This window comes from Suricata suricatta, chromosome 13, assembly GCF_006229205.1.
Source record: "Suricata suricatta isolate VVHF042 chromosome 13, meerkat_22Aug2017_6uvM2_HiC, whole genome shotgun sequence".
In the NCBI taxonomy this organism is placed as follows: Eukaryota; Metazoa; Chordata; class Mammalia; order Carnivora; family Herpestidae; genus Suricata; species Suricata suricatta.
The window spans coordinates 50,298,196-50,323,275 of NC_043712.1; the positions used below are offsets into that span (position 1 = coordinate 50,298,196).

At 34.6% G+C, this 25,080-nt stretch overlaps 1 protein-coding gene across 1 annotated transcript in view; it reads right to left on the reverse strand.

Annotated features, from left to right (window-relative positions):
- Positions 1-25,080, reverse strand: part of CNTLN (centlein) — a 291,923-nt gene that overhangs the window by 49,028 nt on the left and 217,815 nt on the right. The window lies entirely within an intron of this gene.

The window sequence follows — 25,080 nt, forward strand, 5'->3', positions numbered from 1 at the left end:
TTAAAGTCAGCCCTTTTTGTTCACCAATCTGCAGTCAGCAGAATGCCACCAAGCTATAATAACATAACAACTCACAGCTCCTTAAGAGGATAACTGCATTACTATTTTATGATTCCAAAGAAGCTTATAATATGGTAGTTTAACATAAGGAACAATTAGACAAAATGGTACTGAAATATCTCAGGGGGCAAAAAAATCTTTCTTTGTGAAAACCTCTAATGAGAAACAGCAAAAGATGTAATCAACGTGTACAGTAATATAAATATGGGACAAAATAACTTAAGGATTAACACTGTATTTAAACACAACTTTTACAAGCTATATGAACAATTGCATATGCATTTGTGTATATATGTGTATAGTATTAAGTATGAATTTTTCAGATACTAAATTCAAAATTAGGGCTTCAGATATTTGATATTTTGTTTTGGTGAAATAAGTATGTTTCAGTGAAAAAAGTTCTTTGATTATATTTGAACTTATCTAAAAAGATTTTTTAAATGTATTTTTGCAAGAGAGAGAGACAGAGAGCGAGTGGGGAAGTGGCAGAGAGACATGGAAACGCAGAATCTGAAGCAGACTCCAGGCTCTGGCTGTCAGCACAGAGCCCGCCTCATGAACTGAGATCATGACCTGAGCCGAAGTCGGATGCTTAACCAACTGAGCCACCCAAGCACCTCTGATTATATTTGAACTTTTGATCTAAAGGTGTGGTTCTATATATTTACAGGAACTATTCATCGATTGTCTCAAAAGTATGTAATAATTAATATCTAAAAGCAAACTTATAATTTCCCTAAGTCTGAAAATCTTCTGGTTAGCTTCCATGCCTGAATTCATTTCCCTCCTTGTTTATTAATTCCCTACGTCCAGTCAATTGTCAGGTTCTATAAATTACACAATGCTTCTCATATTCTTTCCCTGTGCCATCTTCTTAATGAAAACTCTATCCTACTAAGACTACTGCAAAAGCCCTTCCCCTCGCCACAAACTTCCCTACTTTGAAACCATCTTTTATGCAACTTTCTGAAACAACTCTGGCCTCTTATTCCTTATTCAAAAACCCTTCAGAAGCTTCTCACCCCAAAAGAATAAATCTCAGATATCTGTGGTTACAATAAGGCTAAGATTTAGCTTCAACTTGTTTCAGTCAGATATCACCCGAAGTCAAACATGCCTGCCATTCCCCAAACCTGTCTGCCATTTCTACATTGATGACTCTACACATGGTGTTTCCTTCAGCTGAAATCTTGCTCATGCCTAAAGAACAGCTTAGTAGTTCCTCCCTTATGAAGTCATTTGTTCTTTCTTCCTTTTTTTCTTCAACAAAGTAGCGTTCTCCATTCTCCTATCTCCCATAGCTCAACGCCTACTCTTCATCCAGGAACTCTACCTAGTAAATCCGTGAGAGAGGACTGTGACTTCCCCACTAGGTATTCCCCAGGCTCTCTAAAAACAATGCCTTCTGTATAGTAAGAACCAAAAGAAAGGTTCCAAAAATTAAAGTCTCCCTATTTGTAGCATGGATGATGCTATGAAGACACATCAGTTTCAGCGTGTATTTATAATCTTTCTATTAGTTTATTACTATATGAATTGAAATACATTTTTATTAGTAAGGTAATATTATCAGCATTTACTTAGGTAGTGTATACCAGAAGCATTTATCAATCCTGAAGTCAATGCTATGCATCTAAACTAGACTTTCTGAGAGTTTAATTTGGTATGACATAACTCGTGGCTGTAATTCTATGTGGAGTCTCAGGCGACACTGAAAACTAAACTTTGATGAGGCTCTTTTCTCCCCCTGAACAGCCCCAGTGGCTTCTCTCATTTGTTAAACTTGTATGCCATTAGATTTCTGTCTAACCCTTGCACAGTGGTAGATCCTAACACTATAAATAAATCCTTCATGGAGGAAAGACCAAGCCAATAAATACAGTTCTCTACAAGACATGTATATGTAGATTTAACTTCAATCTAACAATATAAAAATTCATTATCTAAAGAAACAACACTGAAATTATGGAGATAGTATACTATGACTTATAATGTATTAAATATAAATCATATTTTGATTAACCAGTATTTAAAATCTATAGTCTTTAAACCATGTTTCTATTATTAGTTACATGTGCCCAGAAATGCTACAGAGCACATGCTGAAATAGAGGATATAAACAAATCATACATTTTATCAGGAGTCCTTTACCCCTTAGAATTTTGAACAAATAATGATGGCCCTATTACTATCTTCTCTCAGTGAAAGCATCCTATTTCTTATTTGGAAATGCTACAGAGGGGCGCCTGGTGGCTCAGTAGGTTGGGCGTCAGGCTTTGGCTCAGGTCATGATCTCACGGTTTGTGGGTTCCAGCCCCACGTCAGGCTCTGTGCTGATAGCTAGCTTGGAGTCTTCGGATTCTGTGTCTCCCTCTCTCTCTGACCCTGCCCTGCTCACGCTGTCTCTCTCACTCTCAAAAATAAATAAAACATTAAAAATATTTAGGAAATGCTACAGATGAGACAAGAAGCATAAATGACTTTCTCCTGTGTACATCTAGTCTGACATGTGAGACCTTGTTAAAATAGATTATGCTTAAAATTTATGAATAAATTAAGATTACTCTTAACATTGTTACTTTTTTTTATCAAAACCATGATTCCTATTTCTATATTATTACTTTACCATCTCCAAAGATTTTAAAATATATGTCATTTCTATTAAAACCATAAGTAACAATAAAACACATGGATAAGCCCTAATTTCTGGATATTCATTTCAGATCTACTGCTTACCAGTTGGGGGACACTAATTAGTGCCTGACTTTGTTTCCTCACTTAAAAACAGAGATGATGTTTGCAAAGGTAATTTTGAGGGCAGGATTAAAAAACATTATGATAGCAATTGGCAAATTTTTATATTTATAGCATTACTGTTAGCACTATCTTGTGGTAAATGCTACCATAAAGTGTCTGAGAAGTATCTTAAAGGCTGAAAACCTGGATTTTAAGAAGAGCTTTGTGATATATGCAAAATATTAAATATATATACATATATATGTATATATATATATATATGTATATAGTCCTTCCTTAAAAGATACAACAATCTTTTAAAAGGTCTATTTCAATTTAAAAGTTGACTTCAGTGAGAATAGGTACTGAGATTTGTATTGATTTTAGTCAATTATTCTAACCAAAGGTTACAAAGTAGAATTTAACACTATCAAAGTTTGAAGCTAGACATTAGCTATTATTTATTTAAAAAGTACATTGGAGGATAAGTCTCTGAAAAGAAAAGATCCTTCTATGCAACTTAAGAGGAAACAAAATATACTGGAGAATTCTTTTTTCAATACGGAGCTCTGGGGTAGGCAGAATCCTCAGATGACCCCCAGTGACCCATGCTCTGTAAAATACCCTTCCCTGGTCTGTGAGTGGGACCTGAAAATATAATGCACTATCACTCACATTATTATATTATTTGCATGTGCTTTATGCAAAAGGCATTCTGTGAATCATGGTCCCCAATCACATGCCTTTGAGTTAATCAAAAGCAAATTTATCTTGACTTGTGCTGATGTAATCAGGTAAGTCCTTTAAAATACATCCAAGGGGAAGTGGAATGCACACCGGGGTGGCTCAGTCGGTTAAGCATCCGACTGTTACCAGGTGATGATTTCACAGTTTATGAGTGCAAGTCCCATATTGGACTCTGTGCTGACACTGTGGGGCCTGCCTGGGATTCTCTGTCTCCTTCTCTCTCTGCCCCTTCCCTGCTTGCATTCTCTCTCCCTCCCTCTCTCTCAAAACAAACAAACAAATTAATTAATAACAACAAAATAAAAAATAAAAGAAATTCTGGGGCCCTCCTGAGGCCGGAGAGAAACTCCTGCTGGCCTTGAAGAAGTATGCTGCCATGTTATGGGAGGCGTGTCAAGGAGGCATGCGACAAGGACCTAAGGAAGGCCTCAGGAACTGAGCAGGGCCATGGCACAGCAGTGAACAAGAAAACAGACCTCAGCCCTACAGTCGCAAGGAACTGAATTTTTCCAACAAAAGAGCTTAGAAGAAAAGCCTGAGCTCCAGAAATTAAGGCGGCCTGGAAGATAGATGGATGGCAGCCCTGTGAAACTCTGAGAAGAGGACCTCACTGTGCTGTCCCAGACCCATGACCCATGGACACTGTGCGGTAATGAGTGTGTATGTCGTCTCTACGCTGAGAAATTTGTGGCAACTTATGATGTAGCGTGGAAAACTAATGTGAGTTCCTGCTTTCAAAAAATAAGCCCCTTTCTTGAACCTTGTTCTCTTATTGCCACCCTGCCCCACCCTGAGCAAGTATCCCAAACCCCACAGTATAGAGATTGCAAAACATTCTAACTCTGGTATAATTTTTTCTGCATCCATAATTTTGTGTTAATTTTATGTCTTTAATTGCCTTAAAAATGGTCTCATTTTCTATCTAGAAATATAAATTGCCTCTAAATCTGCATCTTAGAGTTTCGTTACCAAGTGAAAGCCTCTGGCCAGAAGCTTCCTTTGGCTGCTCTTTAACAGTAGATGTAGAATCCATGAACAGGGTAAATAAAGCTCTGTTGACATCCTTTCCCTTGTTTTCCTACATAAGAGTTCATTCAGTTTACTCAAGAAATAAATTTCTTGTATTCTGGACCCTAACTGGACATCTTCTGGAAGATCTCACTAGAGAATATCTAGACTCAGAACTGACCCAGTATCTAGGATTTATTTATTATTATTTAAATGGTTTTTTTTTAATTTTTGAGAGAGAAACAGACAGAGCATGCATGGAGGAAGGGCAGAAGAAGATGGAGACACAGAATCTGAAGCAGGCTTCAGGCTCTGAGCTGTCAGCACAGAGCCTGATTTGGGGCTTGAACTCAGGAACCATGAGATTATGACCTGAGCCGAAGTTGGGGGCTTAACTGACTGAACCACTCACACGCCCCTCGCATTTATTTTTTAAATACATACTACATAGTAGTAACTGTACTAGCTCTGTTTTCAATGATAAACAAAAAAGTGGCAATCCTTGCCTTTATGTAGATACCTGTCTATACCTTAGAAATAGACAACAATAAACTACAATAAGTGCTATGAAGAAACAAAACACGGAGCTAATGGAAATGTTACTTCCTTCACATCCCATCTGGTAAGTGCTGTCACAGCCAGCTTCCGTTCGTGTATCCCTCCTCATCTATTTTGTCAGATGTTTTCTAGAAGCTAGGTGTAACATTAAAGGCCAGATACAGCTAGATCTACAACCTACCTTGCTTTCCAATTTTTACTTTAGGGAAGGTATCTGCCCAAATGCTGGTAAGTACACTGAGAGCAATCCAGATGAGATGGTGGATCTCTTTTCCAGCAGGGAGCCTCAGTAAACATCTTAATGTTTAAGAATGAATTATCAGAAAAAAATAAAACTGGGCCGACAGAAAATATTCTACAGTCCAAGTGAAATGAAGTAAAGGGTTTAGAAAACAAAAAATCAGAACTGAAAGAATTATTTCCCTAATCATTCCTGAAAACAATATATTTTTAGATCTTTGATCTTGATGTCTCCAAAGAATAAAATATTCAAATTCTGACTATTTAGTGGATCTGATGTTAGTCGTGGCATGGATAAAGAAAACACTGTGAGCATTCACTTGGTTAGAAGCAGTGCTCCAGGGAAAAAGATAGCGAGCATATCTCTTTAATTCTAGTAAGAAACTGATTCTTACCTAGCATTTTTTTTCAGGGCAGTAACTGCTCTATAATATTGAAAGACTTTTCAGTTCTCCCCATGTTTTTCACCACTGAATTAGAAATGTAAAATAATGAACCGTCTAAAAAACCTGGAAAACATTTTTAGTTGGCGTAGTGGGATCTGAAATTGAGACACATGCACATCCTAGAAAATCCAGCCTAACGTGAGGTTGAATGGGTCCCAGGAGGAGGGTTTCTGGAAAGCCTATGGAAAGAATAGTTGGTGGGAGAAGGATCCTAGAACAAAAAAATGTCATGTGCTAGAAAAGTTCAGCAACTAAAGTGAGGGTTAGTTCTTATCTATTATGGTGGAGTCTGATTTTTCTTCTTTTGAAATCCAAAGGCCTTGACAGCCAAAGTAGGGAAAAAAATCATTAAAAGGTAATTGTCTGCTTCCAATTACTTTACCAAAATCTTTCTAAAGTCTACATAGGGCTGAGAATATGGATTAATGTTATTTCATGTTGAATACATTAGTAGATTATGTATTCTGGTTCACACTGAAGTAGCAGCAGTAATTTAAAAATCTTATTATATATATATTTTTTTAAATATTACATAATAATTTTGTTACCAGAATTAAAGCAAAAAGACTGGAGAGAAAATTCTAGTGAATAATACCCATGTAAATTCTACAGAGAAGAATCTCCTAGAAAGTCACCATGACCTTAATGATATTTCTTCTTGTGAATAGAACCAATAATCTTTCATTGGGAATATAGGTCTTCCATGTCTTATGATGGGGTTACATCCTGACAAATTCAACATAAGTTAAAGACATTGTAAGCCATTGGACATCAGAACTTACTTTCGTGTACCTTAAGCATGCTCAGAACACTTACATTAGCCTACGGTTGAGGAAATCAGCTAACACAAAGCCTGTTTTATAATCAAGTGTTCAATATCTCATGTAAGTTATGAAATACTGTAGTGAAAGTGAAAAAGAGGATGACTGTATGGTTACTGAATGGCTGTCAGTTGTTCACCCTGGTGATCATGGCTGCTGCCTGCCCAGCATCATGAGACAGGATTGTACCACATTATCACTATTCCAGGAAAAGATCAAAATTCAAAATTCAAAGTATAATTTCTGCCAAATGTGTATAGCTTTCACCTCACAGTGAATGGAAACCTGGTAAGTCAGTGACCATTTACAGTATTCTTTTACGAGAAAAAAACCTGAAAGAAATAAAATTCTGTATTGTCCATTTATAAGACTAAAAGCAGAGTCACTTAATTAAAACATTATATGAGTCACAAAAAAAATTACGTGTGCTTCTAGGTTCTTAGCAGAGTATTTTCCATACAAGTACTTATCTAAAAAAGATAAATAGTCCAGATTAATAACTCTCAAATTAGTAACAAGTGCTTCAAATTGAAAACATGAATTTTCCTTTGTTATATTTGAGATCTTCAAGAAAAAGAATTATAAATTAAAAACAACCAACCTAAAAAAAAAAGAACAAAGATCTCAGCCAGAGATGGAATTATTTATGTAACAAAATTTCTTATGAAAAATACACTGAGTTACATCACTCATTTATAAACTACTTTCTGATAAATGCAGTTATTAAAAGCCTACAGTATGTTTCACAAAATGTCAAGCAAATGAAGGTAATATAGAGGACTTTTTACCAATGCTTTTGCTAGTAGTTAGACTTCAGTAGCCTTTAGAGACCATTAAGTACCTTTTGGCTAATTGGCCAATGGAAGATTAATCCTCTTTTTATTCTAGCAGCACTATTTTAACACCCTTTACACTCTGTCAGTGTAGTGTCTGAATGACAAAATAATATTGTGCATGAATAATAAGCAGAAAAGTTAAATTAACATTTCATGTTTCACATGCCATACCTATGTGTCAGAAGAACTTTCTTTTTAAGTCACTGACATTCAACTTTTTAAAACAATCTCATGTTGACATCTTATTGAGGTGAATCTTCCTAATTACTGCTAATTGCCTATCAAGAAAAAAAAACCTCTTTTCATGAAGTACAGTTGTCTAGTACAGATGAATGTAGCTCCAGTGCGCACATTAAAGACAAAGCATGACACTTAAGGTGCTACTTTCTTATAAGGTCATACTAAATATGGTTTGCAATTAACAAAGCAGTTTTTTTTTATGGTACTGGAAATGCCAATCTGTCTTGATGTGTTTAAATTAGATTCTATCAAAGAGGTATGGATATCTACATATGGATAAGAGATCTGCTACTCTCAGTAACATTTACAAGAAGTAAAATTAACTCAATGCCCTTACACTTTGTGATAGGAGCTCTAAATAATGCCCAATTAGATAATTTTATAAATGTCTGAATATGATTTATTAAAATGAAAATCAAACTCTATTATTATAAATGTGAAATTATTTGAAATAGTTTACTTATGATTTTAATTCTCATAACAGCTCCATATACTGAAAACATTGAACATGTGTCCTTTAATTTATACTGATAGTTTTGACTCTATAGGTATTTATAGTAAATATTAATCTAAGTGGTACTAGCAATATAGGAGATTTCAAAATAATCTGAATAAACAATGAATTTTAACCGGACTAAAGCTAAACCTCATCACTTAACTTTCTGTCCCCGAAACTATGGGAAAAGGATCAGCAAAAATGTATTATATATAATATTTGGAAAATTAACTAATACAATTGACTTGTCAATATTTGTGGGGAAACAATTAATTTGGTTTATTCATGGTAAGAAGATCTCAACTATATAGGTCTGTCGTTATTTCATATCCTCTATGCTAGTTACTAAGATAGCAGAATATTTTCCAGAATACTTAAATACCAAGTACTCAATACACAGATATTTAGAACCAAAAGTATATCCAGAACAATTAATAATAATCACCACCATAAAAAAACTTTTCAATGTTCACATGGTAATATTATCAGATCAGTGTCAGCCCTCCTACACATTCAATATACACATGGCATGCCTACTAGTGGCCACCAAGGTGCAATGCATTCCCAATCTGATTCCCTTCCCCAATAGGAAATGACAGAGAATGGTCGTACACATGCCATTCCAAAGAAGAAACTGAGAACTCTCTTTCTAAACTCTTCTTTCACTCTCCTTCTCCAGCTTTCCACTACTTAAACTCAGCTAATTCAACATGAAATTATCTGTTCTTCACATATACTATATATACACAGTCTCTTCTAGTATTCCTACACCCCTTTTGTCAACATTTATTTGTTATCTAAGTTGTAAGGAGGCAGGAGAAAAAGAATCCACCCCAATTAAATTACTCAAACAATGAAGAAAAAGGTAAAAAAAAAAAAAACCTTGTCAAATCACCAAAAATAATAGCTGCTATTTTAGAGTGATAGTACTGCTTATCTTATATCTTAGATCTCTAGATATAATTAGAAAGATATATCTCTATCTAATATAAGATAAAGAACAACAATAAAATCTCAAGGAAGTTATAATGATTGAGTTACTAGGAACAGAGGCTATCAAGTTCTAGAATATCTGCAGAAGTCTCATGAAGACTGCCTCATTCTCCTTTGATTAAACTTGGTATTCTTACACAGCAGATTTCATTACTTTTATTTGATTATTTTCCACCTTAGTGGGGGGATTTACTTCTTATTATACTAGATTGTATTGCACAAAAAGCCTTTGTGAAGGCCTTAAGAAACTAATACTCACATATAGTATTGTTACTAAATGGAAATGAGAATCTACACAATTAAAAATTACTCATAATACTTAATGCTTACACCAACTTCAAAAGGCACTGATATTCCTTACAATAATCTTTGATTTCTAAAAATTTATAATAGACATATATTTCTGTAATTCATATTTTTAAAAAGTACTTTAAATTAATAAGTTGCTAAAATTTATGTATGTCAACATTAAACTTATTTATATAACAGTGGAATCAATTCATAGAAATAGTGCATTACCATAGTAATCTAAATGAAATATTACTGACTTTTGGGAAAATAAACCCAAAGATTAAAAATCATCATATCTAGCTCCAATTTTACATATTCAAACTAGTAAAATGATATACATTTCTTAAGTATATGCTAAATGTGAATAGAATCTTAATACCTATTGAAATATTTAATTGATAGGGTCAATAGTCTTTCCTCAGTTATACTACATTTATAAGCTGAAAACAAATTACTTGGATAAAAGCCAGTTGGGAAATTTCAAAAATCCTACAACTCATTACAAATTTAACAGCAGCAATACTAAGTATTCATATAATTTTGACTGCATTTATAAATCATATCCTATTAAAATTCTCCAGGGAAACAACTTAATGATGTTTTCTCTATTTCCTTTGTAAGTTTCCTAAGATTTAAAGAGAGTAAAAATATGGACATTTCTTTAAAAGAATGGCTTATGCAGGTGCACCTGGGTGGCTCAGTCGATTGAGCATCTGACTTTGGCTCAGATCATGATCTCCTGGTTTGTGGGTTCGAGCCCCAGGTCAGGCTCTGTGCTGATAGCTCAGAGCCTGGAGCCTGTTTCGTATTCTCTGTCTCCCTCTCTCTCTACCCCTCAGTGACTTGCTTTCTGTCTCTCTCTCTCAAAAATAAATAAACATTAAAAATATTTTTTAAAAAGCTTCCTTAAAAGAATGGTTTTTGCAAACTTTGGATCTGATAAAATAGAAGGTTACTGATAACATGTAAAATGGGACTTTTTAAAATTGAAAACTAACATATGTAAAAACTACTTTAAAAAATACTAAGAAAAATCATGGCATAAATTAGAAATTTCTTCTAAAGGAGGAAAGATGATTTACAAAGTTCAGACTTAGATGATAGTACACAAAGTATTTCTCGGAGGTTTCTTTAAAAAGCTCTTTTTTAACACAAAAATTTCACACAGGAACTTCTTCCATCATCCTTCATTCTATTTTCTATTTAGAACTGCCTTTTTTCAAAAAGTAAGTCTTAACCTAACAGAGTAATCATTCAGTCAATCTGTGCTATATAAAGTATCCTGATTCAGATAGAGCTTTAGGAAGAGGGTAGTCTGGAGTAAAAGAACTCAAAATTTACTAATTGAGCTGGTTTCTCTGCTTTCCTCCTGTATCAGTGGTTCTTAAATGATAAACAGTACTTAGATATGTGTTTTGAAAATGAGTGGAGGCACTTTGGAGTGCAACAATGACGGGCACTGAAATGGGTGAGACAGGAATACCATATATACCAGCATGTGTACATCAGTCAGTCACTCCAGGCACCCCAGGATTCTTCACTTTTTATGATATATTTCAAATATGCAAGAGATACACAAAGAAATATATAATAAATACTCATGTGCCAACCACTCAACAAAGACACTGTATTACCAAGGCAGTTGAAGGCTATGAACCTACTTCTTCGGACTCACCAGAAAAAATCTCTATCCTGAACACTTTTGGTGTTTATCATTGCCTCACATTTCTTTATACTTTTAACACATATATGTGTATTTCTAATGCAAACATAGAGTACTTTTGAGACATTTGCTTTTCACATTTTAACATTACTAAATTAGCATGCATTTTCCATTCCAGGATACCATATAATTCCTGCTATTATGTCAATAATATTTCTTTCTTAAAACTTTATTTTCTGTTGGTTGCTGAATACAAACATCATCTTAGGATATACTGACTTTATATTCAGCAATCTTGCTGAAACCTATTATTAATTTGCCTTGAGATTCTGTGCAGACATCATAGTGTTTGAAACTAATGATTGGTCTGTTTCTTCATTTCTCATACTTTTAACTTTATTCCTTTTTCTTAGTACCTGTGTACTCTAGCACCATGTCTAGGACAAGCAATGAGAGTAGACAAAAATGTCTTTCTCCTGATGTTAAAAGGAATACTTTTAAACTTCCACTATTGAGCATGATTGGCTGTTCTAAGCTTTTGGTATATACTTTTTAAAAGAATAAGAAAGTTCTCTGCTGCAGGGAGCCTCAATGGCTCAGTCAGTTAAGTGACCAACTTCAGCTCAGGTCATGACCTCACACTTTGTAAATTTGGGCCCTGCATCAGGCTCTGTGCTGACAGCTCAGAGCCTGAAGCCTGCTTTGGATTCTCTGTCTCCCTCTCTCTCTGCTCCTCCCCCACTCATGCTGTCTTTCTCAAAAATAAAATAAAACATTAAAAAAATTTTACATATAAGAAAGTTCTCTGCTGTTTGTAGTTTACTAAGAATATTTTATCATGAACAAAAATACTGCATCAGCATTTATCAAAATACTGTCTTCAGTTTTTTCATTGTGGCAAAGATGACATAACACAAGATTTATCCTCTCAATAAATTTGTGAGCATATAGTACATAGTACACTATTTAAACTTCCCTCTTAACACTGCTTTCACTGTATCTGTAAGATTTGATACACTATATTTTTGTTACATTTGTCTCATGGTATTTTCTAATTTCCCTTGTGACTTTTTCTTTGACCCATTGGTTAAGAGTGTGCTGTTCAACTTCCATACTTTTGTGGGTTTTACAGTTTTCCTTCTGTTATTGATTTCTAGTTTCAGTCCATTGTGGTCAGAAAAGACACTTGGTATGGTTTCAATTTTCTTGAATTTTAAGGCTTATTTTGTGGCCTAACATGTGGTCTATCCTGTAGAAAGTTCCATGTATGCTTGAAAAGAACACTGTAGTTGGGTGGAGTGTTCTGTATATGTTTGGCAAATCCAATTGGTCTACAATGTTTGTCAAGTCCTGCATTTCCTTATTAATCTCATCTGGTTGCTCTGTCCATTATTAAAGTGGAGTATTAAAGTCTCCTACTATTAATGTCTTGCTGTCTATTTCTCCCTTAAATACTGTCAAAATTTGCTTAACATATTTAGAAGTGCTGATATGTGGGGTGCATAAATATTTGTAATTGTTGTATCTCTTGGAAAGTCAACTCTTTTATCATTATATAATGTCCTTCCTTGTCTCTTTTAACAGTTTGTCATGTGAAGTCTATGTTGGGTGATGCCAGTATAGCCGCCACTGGTCCTTTTGGTTATGGTTTGCATGAAGTATCTTTTCTACCCCTTCACTTTCATCCTATGTGTCTCCTTAAATCTACAGTGAATCTCTTGGGACACATGGGTGGCTCAGTCACTGAGGTGTCTGACTCTTAGGTGGAGTTTTTGGTGGAAGACTCTACCAAAAAACTGCCAGAACTGATATTTGAATTCAGCAAAGTCATAAGATGCAAAATCAATGTATAGAAATCAGTTGCATTTCTATACACCAACAATGAAGCAGAAGAAAGAAAAGTCAAGGAATCAATCTCATTTACAATGAGATTTTGTGGGATTTACAAAACCCATAAAATACCTATAAATAAACCTGACCAAAAAAGTGAAAAACCTATAAACTAAAAACTATAGAAAACTTATGAAAGAAAGTGAAGACATACAAAAAAAATGGAAAAACATTCCATGTTTATAGATGGGAAAAACAATATTGTTAAAATGTTACTACCCAAAGCAATCTACATATTCAAAGTAATCGCATCAAAATAACATCAGCATTCTTCACAGAGCTAGAACAAACAATCCTAAAATTTGTATGGAACCAGAAAAGACCCCAAATAGCCAAAGCAATCCTGAAAAAGAAAACCAAAACTGGAGGCATCATAATTCCAGACTTCACGCTGTTATTACAAAGCTGCAATCATCAAGGCAGTATGGTACTGGCACAAAAGCAGACACATAGCTCACTGGAACAGAATAGAGAAACTAGAAATGGACCCACAAACATATGGCCAACTAATCTTTGACACTGCAGGAAAGAATATCCAATGGAATGAAGACAGTCTCTTAAGAAAAAGGTGTTGGGAAAACTGGACAATGACATGTGGAAGAATGAACCTGGACCACTTTCTTATACCACACACACACACACACACACACACACACACACACACTCAAAATGGATGAAAGACCTAAACGTAAGACAGGACGCCATCAAAATCCTAAAGGAGAAAACAGGTAGCAACCTCTTGACTTCGACTGCAGCAACTTATTAGACATATCTCTTGAGGAAAGGGAAACACAAGCAAAAATGAACTAACTATTGGGACCTCATCAATATAAAAAGCTTCTGCATAGTGAAAGAAACAATCAACAAAACTAAAAGGCAACTGATGGAATGGGAGAAGATATTTGCAAATGAAATATCAGAAAAGGGTTAGTATCCAAAACCTATAAGGAACTTATCAAACTCAACACCTAAAATACAAACAATCCAGTGAAGAAATGGGCAAAAGACATGAATAAACACTTTTCCAAAGAAGACATCCAGATGGCTGACAGACACATGAAAAAATACTCAATGCCACTCATCATCAGGGAAATATAAATCAAAACTACAATGAGATACCACCTCACACCTGTCAGAATGGCTAAAATTAACAACTCAGGCAACAACAGATATTGGCTAGGATGCAGAGAAAGAGGAACCCTTTTGCACTGCTGGAGGGAATACAAACTGGTGCAGTTGGTCTGGAAAACAGTATAGAGGTTCCTCAAAAAATTAAAAATAGAACAACCGTACAACCCAGCAATTGCACTACTAGGTATTTATCCAAAGGATACAGGAGTGCTGTTTCAAAGGGGTGCATGCACCCCAATGTTTATAGCAGTGCTATCGACATTAACCAAAGTATGGAAAGAGCACAAATGTCCGCTGACAAATGAATGGATAAAGATATATATATAATGGAATATTACTTGGTGATCAAAAAGAATGAAATCTTGACATTTGCAATAATGTGGATGTAACTACAGTGTATTATGCTAAGCAAAGTCAGTCAGTCAAAAAAGACAAATTTATGATTTCACTCATATGTGGAATTTAAGATACAAAACAGATAAACATATGGGGAAGAGAAGCAAAAATAAGATACAGATACAGAGAGGGAGACAAATCATAAGAGACTCTTAATATAGAGAACAAACTGATGGTTGCTGGAGGGGTGCCAAGTGGGGCCATGGGCTAAATGGGCAACGGGCACTTGTTGAGATGAGCACTGGGTATTAAATTTAAGTGATGAATCACACTTTCTGTTTCTCAGGGGGAAGAAAAAGTGTATGACTCTTGATTTCAGCTCAGGTAATGATCTCAAAGTTGTGAGAGAGAGGCCAGCATCAGGCTCTCTGCCCCTCCACCACTCTCTCTCTCAAAAATAAATAAACATTAAAAAAATAAAGTGAGTCTCTTATAGACGGCATGTAGTTATATCTTGTTTCCTTAACTCCATTTGGCTATACTTTATATTTTGATTGGGGAGTAAATATAAATCCAGTTACACTTAGAGTAATTAATGATAGAGAAGGCTTGTAGCTCTTTTGTCCCTGTTCTTCTGTCTTTATTTTGTTTGTATTTTAACTTTTTGTAGTGACATGCTTTGATTTCTTTCTCAAATTATGTGTATCTTCTACAGATAATTTCTTTGTGGTTGTCATGGGGCTTTTGTGGTATGTATTACAACAATTGATTTTAAGCTGATAAGAACTTAAATTTCTAAAGCATACAAAATCTGTTCATGTCTACTTCTCCCTTCCAAACATTTTATGTTATTGATGTCACAAAACACGTTTTTTATGTCTATCCATTAACTTTTTTTAATGAAAAATACTCAGTGTATTATTTAATGTTGACCAATGAATGACATAATTAACTTTGCTTGGACAGATTAGGGAATATTTCTTTTTTTTAATAGTTTATTGTCAAGTTGGTTTCCATAGAACACCCAGTGCTCTTCCCCACAAGTGCCCTCCTCCATGTCCGTCACCCCTTTTCCCATCACCCTTTAGCCCTGTTTGTTTTCAGTATCCATTAACATACTTTATAGTCACTTTTTACACTTTCATCTTTTAACTTCGGTGACATTAAAAGTGATTACATACCATCAGTACAGTTTTACAGTATTCTGCATTTTAATATATGTTTCCTTTTACCAGTGAGTGTTATACTCTCATATGTTCTCATGTTGCTGCTTAGCATCTTTTCATTTCAACCTGAAGGACTCCCTTGAGCATTTCTTGTACGGCAGGTCTAGCGGTGATGAATTCCCTCAGCTTTTGTTGACTGAGGAAAACCTTTATTTCTTCTTCATTTTTGAAGGACAGCTTTGTCAGATGTATTATCCTTGGTTGGCGTTTTTTTCGTTGGCTGTTATTTCTTTAAATAAACATTCTGCCCCTTTTACGCTCTCTGTTAGTTTTCTGCAACTCCCTTGGTACGTGTATTGATCCACTCAATGTATCCTATAAATCCCTTAGTCTTTCTTTACTCTTTTATCCTCTTTTCTTCATACTTCTCTGCCTGATTAATTTCAGATGACCTGGTTTCAATTTCACCGATTCTGTCTTCTGCTTGATCAAGGCTGATGTTCAACACTTCTAGTGAATTTGCAGTTCAGTTATTCCATTCTTAAGCTCCAAAATGTTTGCTTCTTTTTAGCACTTTCTACTTGTGAAATTCTCGGGGCACCTGGGTAGCTCGGTTAGTTAAACGTCTGACTCTTGATTTCAGCTCTCACAGTTCATAAGCTGGAGCCCCACACTGACAGTGCAGAGCCCGCTTGAGACTCCCTCTTTCCCTTTCCCTCTGCCCCTCCCCTGCTTGCTGTCTGTCTCTCTCTAAAAAAATAAATAAATAAAACTAAAAAAAATTGTTTATGCATCATTTTCTTGTGCTTGTTGAACATCTTTATGATGGTTATTTTGAATTCTTTGTCAGATCACTCATATACCTGTTTCTTTAGGGCCAAGTTTCTGGAAGTTTATTTTGTTCCTCTGGGTGGGCCACTCTACCCTGTTTCTTTGTGTTACTTGTAACTGTGTGTTGCTATTCATGCATTTGAAAGAAACATCCACCTCTTCCAGTCTACAAACTGGCTTCACATAGGGAAAGAACTTAACCATGATCAGCCCAGCTAGAAATTCTGGAGGCTCTCAAAACTTTTTGTAGACGTGACTTCTCTGAACTGGTGTGTGTAGATTTCTAAGTAAAAATTTTCTGTTTGTTTGTTTTCCAGGAGCTCATTATTCCTTGCCCACTCTTGTGTCTGCTATACTGGAGTCCTAAGAAGCAGCAGCATACTACTCAGCTCTTTTTTCTTCTCAATAGCTCCCAGTCCCACTGGTGCCCCAAACTGGCAAGACAGAAACTAGTCCCTCAGGTACTATCCCTGAGTGTGGATACCTGCTCCACTCTTCTCTTCCTCTCCCTGAGAGCAACCTCTGCTTCAAGCTGTCTCAGCTTTTGTCTGGGATACCATGGGTGCTCTCCAACAGCAGCAGGCCATCCAGCTTTTTGGCTTTTAGTAGCCTCTAGGCATCTCGAGTAAGGCAGCGCTCTGAGACATGTGGGAAAATAGCCAGTCCCACGGGCTGCACACTGGGAAGCCAGAATGTTGGATATAAGGTCTAGTATACTACTTTCCTCCTCAGGAAAAACCCGGAAACCGTAAGTTTCCATCTGATCACAAAGCAGTGTGCCAGGAGGAGGGACTAAGTTGAGAGAGTCCCAAAGTCCCACATGCAACTTCATTACAGCAACTTCACATTCACCAGGGGCAAGGTGCCTCTCCACTGGTTTCTGGATTTCTTACAACAGCAATTGGTCTGAGTAATGTTGACTTGTTTTCTCTTTGGGAAGGAGGGTCTGATGCTGGGAAGGAGGGTCTGGTGCTTCCTTCCAATTCTGCAATCGTACTGATGTCGCTCTAGATTTTCTGCATCTTTAATACACTTTCCCCTTTTGTTGTTGAGTAATGATTTATATAAATAAGATTTTCTTTTTTAATTAATTTTTAAAAATAAAATTTCTGAAGAAACCTTTTTATTTCGGGTATTATCCTCCTTTATTTATATTAGTTTTTATACATTATTTGATTAGCTTTGCTAATAGTTTAGGAATATTCACCTATGTTCATAGCTGAGATGAGTCTTTAATTTTTCTTTCTCATATTATCCTGTCTTGTTATTGTGTCATAGTTGTATCAGCTTCATAAAATGAGGTGGAATTTGCTTCTTTTTTCTATTCTTTAGAAAAACGAACTTACATATAAGACTCTAATTGCAATCTCATGAACCATTCATAACATGGGATTACTTTTTTAAATTGATAGCTTTATTAAGGTATAATTTACACAGATGAAATTCATCCGTTTTTAAAGTATTTTACTGAATGACTTTTAGTATATTTACAGAGTTGTGCAATTATCACCATAGAGTAATTTTAGAACATTTCAATCATACCAGAAAGAAACCTCAGGCCCACTTACGGACATTCCTTTCCCACCCCTATGCCTACACAATCTCTAATCTACTTTGTTTCTATAGACCTGGCCTTTTCTACTGTACTGTACTACCACTGGATTTGATCTTCAGTGACTTCTTCCACTGAGCAGGTTTTCAAGACTCATCGATGTCATAGTTTGTATCACTACTCCATTACTTTATTACTACTGAATGATTATCTGTTGTAGGAGTGTTTGGGTTGTTTCTACTTTGGAGCTGTTATGAATAATGCTGCTATGAACACTCATGTACAGGTTTTATGGGAACTTCTGTTTCTAATTCTCTCAGGTAGATTCCTAAGTGGAATTGCTGGGTGATACAGTGAGTCTAAATTTTGCCTTTTGAGGAATTGCCAAATTGTTTTCCAAAATAGTGCACCATTATTCATTACCACCAGCAATGTATGAAAGTTTTAATTCATCTATATCCTTATTATCACTTGCTATTGCTGGTCAATTTATTAGTATCAATGATCCAGCTTTTAGTTTTTTTTTTATCATATCTATTGCATAATTGCTTTCTACAATAGTAAGTTTTATCCTCTTACTATTTTCTTCTTAGTTTTCTCTTTGGTATTATTTAATTGCTCATTCTGGAATGTAACCAGTTACATTGGTAGCTCATTAATTTTTAATCTTTTTCTAGTCTTATTGCATGCAAAGGTATACATTTCCATTTGAGTACTATCTTTCTTGCAACCTCCAAGTTTTGGTGTCATTTAACTTGAAGTATTTTCTCATTTTTATTTTAGTTTCTTCTTTGACCCATTAGTTATTTTGAAATGCCTCTATAAGTTTGTATCAGAATTTTCAAAGTTAAGTTTCTAAATTGATTTCCAATTTCACTGTGTTAGACAATATTTTTTATATGACAGCAAATATTTAAAATTTGTGGGGATCTGATTTTTTGGCCTAATTATGTGAACATTTTTGATAAATATTTAGAGTAAGACTTTTTATTGTTTGTTCAAATAATATATATACTTAATGACAGCTTTATCTTAAAGGTAATAAAATTTGCAATTTTTGCATTATTCATTTTGAGCCCTTTATTAAATGCTCATATTTATATATATTAACATATATGTTTATATCTGTTCCCCTTTAGATAAATCAAAATTTCTTGAGACAACTCTAAAATGTATGTACATTTAACTATATTCTCTAAGTCTTCTCCTTCTCTTCCCATTTCTCAGTTCCTGTCATGAACTCTTCTAATCAACAGCATTTGACATAGAGTTATTCACTTGTCCTTGAAAACTTTCATCACTTGGCTCTTAAAGATACTCTTTCCTCTTGGTTTTCTTCCTACTTAACTGACCTCCCCTCTTCTCATCCTTATTCATCTGTCCAAACTCTTGGAAGGCCCTGTACTCAGACCTGGAACCTCTTCTCTTTTTTATCCATCTTCACTTCCTGGTGAACCCATCCAGCCTCATATTTTAAAATCTGATCTAAATAACTCCAAAACTCATACCTCTAGTCCAGGCCTCTCCTTTGTATTTTACACTCACATATCCCGCATCTCACTTGACATCTTCATTTCAGTGACAAATTGCCACTTGGTGACCATGGTAAGGTGTCATTGATTTAGTTCACATTTCTTTCTCTGTTTCATTCTTTTCTTCTTTCTTTTCTTTGTATGCTCTATATTTTTAAATGGTATGCATTTATAAATTTGTTATATTTTATTCAATTTTCTTGGTATGCTTTCATATGAGGTTTCTTCCTCCCACATTATTTAGTATATTATATTGTCACTAATATAGTCTGTCATGAACTTTCTGGTTAGTTAACTGGAATCCTGACAGGTACTTTAAATACTTTTCTTTTTACCTTGCCATATATAATTGTCATCACACCACTATAGTATCTCTTGGTTCTTTTTTTTCTCCTTCTACTTCTATTGGTATTGTCTAGATATTTGTTGTCCTTTGCCATGATAGTTAAACAATCTCTCATTTACTTCCATTTAATCTCTATTTTCTCAAAGTTTAGTCTCAGGCCTAACTATACATCAAAACCATCTGAGAGCTTTAAAAACTATCAGAGTGTAAGGATCACTACCAGACATTCAGATTTAACTGATCTAGGGTAGGATCTGGGCATAAGTATTTTTTAAAGCTGCCCTGTTGATGAGAACATGCAGCTAGAGTTGAGAACCACAGCGATACCAGATTATTCACTAGCCTCAAGAAACTGCTTTCTCACCTTGATGCCTTTTCAAGGCTTCCTTCATCCAATAGCTTTGTTTTACTTACATAATTTTCAAAATCAAACTAAACTGTAAGTCTAAGCCCAAATGCCACCCTCTTCAAAAGCCTTACTAAATCATGACTGTAATGAATGACAATCTTTCTCCATCTATTACATATCCATGGTATATATTTGGCACACACAGTGAAATTATGTATATATATACATATATATATATATTACACAGAAGTAATACATATGTACATATATATTACACAATTTCTTTGTATTGTTATATACATGTCCAACTCTTCTAGTGGTGTTTTATATAAGAGTCAAAGATATTATTTAATTCACTGATGAATATGCTATTATTAGAAATTTTTACCTATGTTCGGTACATTAAACTAAAAGGAATTTTAACAAATATATCTATCCATGAGCAAACCAAAATTCTAGGCATTTAAAACCTAACTCTAAAATATATGCATAAATAAACATCAGAACAATTCCACAGTGAGAAAAATGTTATATAGTTTGTCACTTCTAGGCATGTTGATATTGTAATAAGACACTTACCTGACAGTTCATTGATGCAAAGAATAAAAACACTCCTAGGAATATAATACTGCACAAATATTATAATACTAGTTTATTACAAACAGAAAATAAATTTCTAACTGTTGTTTTCAAGTCATATTTTCTTATTTTATTATTTTCTGGGTAAGATCATAAGCGAATCTAAAAACAGAGTATAAAAAGTATGATTTTCCAGGACACAGTGTTCTGAGTGATAATAATAGCTGCTTACAAAGTCTAATATAAGACACAGACATTCTGTTAACAAATATCACTTGGTTCATCTAGAAGATAAGACATAGGAATAAGACAGTCACGTCCAATTCCACATGGATTCTCAGCTCAGATCCTGGTTTTTGCACAGTTTACCTTGCGAACATGATCCGAGTGACATTTCACAAATTCCTGGATAAATGTTGCTACACTCTGCTAGGAGAGAGACAGGCTATGTCATGCACAGATCAATAATAGCACTGTGTTTCATCAGCTTCAAAATCAAAAGTAGTTCATCTGGCAAAAGCCATGGCCCTAGAGAATCTGACATATATAAACTGAATACCCTACAAGGAATGTGTACTACACAAGCTATTGGGATAAGATAAAAGAAAACTCTGGAGATTAGCAGTGAAGTACAATAGGAGAGTAGTTTTCTACTTCATTATTACTAGAGGTGTGAACACAGACCACAAAAATAAAAATGAGGCTATTTAAAATTCTACAATTACAGATAGAAAAAAAGTAAGTCCAGTATAATTTAATACCTTCAGTCTTTTAAATAAGAGTTATACAAATAAATACAAAACAAAGATAACTGTAAATTTAGGAGACAACACTAATCATGTATATCTACACAAATGAAAATATTTTATGGAGAGCCATAAAATATGGTCTTTTTAGAATTACAGGGTTTACTTAAACCCTTCAGATTTAGTAGTTAGTATTCTCAAAGTTTATATGCTAGATTAACCTAAAAACCCAAGATATTTTTGAATGGGCTATGCTGCTGCTTTTAATTCCAGATTTTGACAGTTGGTGAAAGTCTTTTATTTCGGTTTTGATGAAACTAATTTAAGATTAATTGGTTAGTGCAATTGGACAAGAGCTGAAGCAAACTTGAAAATTCAAATCCTAAAAATGAACCTGCTTTAAGATTACAGTTGCCAAAAAAGGTTTCTGAGAACAAAATCTATTGTTGCAAAATTTACCTGTATCTGACTCAGATGGCAGGGGAATCAAGAATTTATCAAGATATCAGAGGTGGTAAAGGTGTTTAATCACAAAATAAACAACAGTATGTATTTATGTCATGTATGTTGAAATATGATGCTTGAGCTCTGAGATAACTTGGGGACACTCTAGTTGAGGAGTTACAGTAAAGGCAGAATAAAGGTCGTTAGGCAACAATGGTCCAGGGTGAAAGTCTGGTTCTCCAGTCCATATTTTATAAAGTATCTGTTTTCTAAGTTTTGGAAATATTGTCATGCCTCCTCAATACAAAACACTGGGGATTAGTTAGCACTGCTATTAATATAAAGAAGCACCATTTTGGAGGGACAAAAAGGAATATGCTTTCCCATTAGAAAACACTGTACAAATTAGGGTTGAGAAAAGTAAATGCTTATAGTTACCAGAAAGGTAACACAAAAAAGTGAAGTGGGACTGGTAGGATTTTTGACAAACAGGAGATAGTAGGCCTCGTTCTTAAAAGCAACCATAAGACTAACATTACTGATTCTTCTATCAAAACCATAACTTTGAACACTTTCATGATACTATATAATCTATTAATTGATTTGTCAACTTTATTGTCCTTTCCTTTAATGTCACCAATGTCTTCACTTTCTCAATGCAAAATGAATGTTCAGTCTTGACCTATCTATCTGTTCTTCCAGCTCTCAAAATTGATTCTCTAGTTCGTGATCACAAAAGTCTGTTGGATACTTTCACTTATATGTCATAATACTACCTCAACATAATAAATGACAACAGAATTATTCCTTTATTTTATGCTAAACTTAGAAAAGGACAATGTCTCTGGAGATGTTGCATGCAGAAAGTGATGAATGATTAAGTGATAAATGGCTTTAAGTGATGTGCTAGGTTTAGAAGGATATAAAGAAAAGAAGAAGGTACTTGAAACAGAAAACATTTTTTAATGTTGATAAGAATATGCATTATCATATTAGTGTCATGGTAAAAAACAATCATAAATCAAACTTCATTATTTTACTGAGAATGTAATATGGCCTTATTCAGGCAGATTCTGTGGAAGTTATCAAAGAAGTATATGGTTTTTGCCTTTGGGAAGCGAGTTAGCTGCTAGATGCAATAGAATTCACAAATGTTAAACTTTAAAACTATTAAATGTAAAACTGTATAAAAAGTCAACTTAGAAAAGTAGAAAGACTATGGTCTTAGGATCAAGAAAAGTAGAAAGACAATGGGGCTAACATCAATTCTTTAAGTCTTAACTGCATCATATAGAATAGAATAATATCCTCCTTTGGGTTGATATAACAAGTCAAGACATAAAAATCAATTAGTGTAGGTCTTCACATCAATAGGCTAAAAAATAAAAATCACATTATCACATCACTAATTGCAGGAAATCATTTGACAAATTCAACACTTATTTCAGTAAAAACTTAGTAAATTAGGAATAGAGGGGAACACATAAAGAATATCTACAAAAGCCCTATAACTAACATCATACTTAATGGTGAGAAACTTGAAGCTTTCCCACTAAGATCAGGAACTAGGCAAGAGGTCTCTTCTCACCCTGGCTTTTCATCATACTGAAAGTCCTAGTTAAGTCAGTAAGAAATGAAAATGAAGTAAAAGGTACACAGAATTGGAGAGAAGAAATAAAACTGTCTTTTTACACAGACAATATGACTGTCGATGCAGAAAACCAGAAAGAATCAACAAAAAGCTCTTGGACCAAATGAGTGAATATGGCACAGTTGATGGATAAAAGGTTAATATACTAAAGTCAATCCCTCTCCAACACACCAGCAGTGAACAAGTGGAATTTAAAAGCAAAACACCTGTCCCTCCCTGCTCATGCTCAGTCTCTCTCTCTCAAAATATAAGTAGACATTTAAAAAAGTGAAACACGATTTACATTAGCATACCTAAAAAGTAAATACTTTGATATATATCTAACAAAATATGTATAATATCTCTATTAGAAAATCTAAGCTTGATAAATCAAGGAAGAACTAAATAAATGGAGATGTTCCATAGTCATGGAGAGGAAGATACAGTATTACCAAGGTATTAGTTCTTCCCAATTGGCTCTATGGATTCATTGCAATCACAATCAAAATCCCATCATGTAAGGGACGGGCCAGTGGCACAATGGATAACTTGTCGGACTACAGATCAGAAAATCCCATCATGTATACTGACAAACTGACTTGAAAGTTCATATGAAGAGGGGTGTTTGGGTGGCTCAGTCAGTTAAGTGTCCAACTCTTGATCTCAGGCTTATAAGTTCAAGCCCCATGTTGGGCTCCATGTTGAGCATGAAGTCTATTTAGAAAAAAAGGAGAGATGAGTAAATTCTAAAGTATATATGAAAAACCAAAGACACAACACAGTATTGAAGGAGAATAACAAGGTCAGAAAACTTAACACTATCTGATTTCAAGATTTACTGTAAAGCTACAGTAATCAAGACATGTGGTGGTGGTAAAAGAATAGATAAATAGGCCAGTGGAATAGAATAGATAGCCCAGAAGTAGATCCACATAGAGTCAACTGATCCTTGATAAAAAAGCAATCCAATGGAGATAAGATAGACTTTCCAACAAATTGTGCTAGGACACTTGAATACCGACAGGCAAAAAAAAAAAAAAAGAAAAAAAAAAAAAAAAGAAAAAATCTAGACAGACCTTATGTCCTCACAAAAACTAATTCAAAATGGATTACAGACATAAGTATAAAATGAAAAGCTGAAATGCACAGAAGATAAAATAGGAGAACCTCTAAGTGATCTTGGGTATGGAGAGCACCTTTTAGATACAACACCAAAAGCATGATCCATGAAATAAAAACTAGTAAGCTAGACTTCATTAGAATTCAAAACTTCTGTTCTATAAAAGAAAATATCAAGAGAATGAGAAGGCTTATACTGCTATAGACTGGAAGAAAGTATTTACAAAAGACATATCTGATAAAGGACTGTTTTTCAAAATATACAGAGAACTAAAACTCAGCAGTAAGGAAACA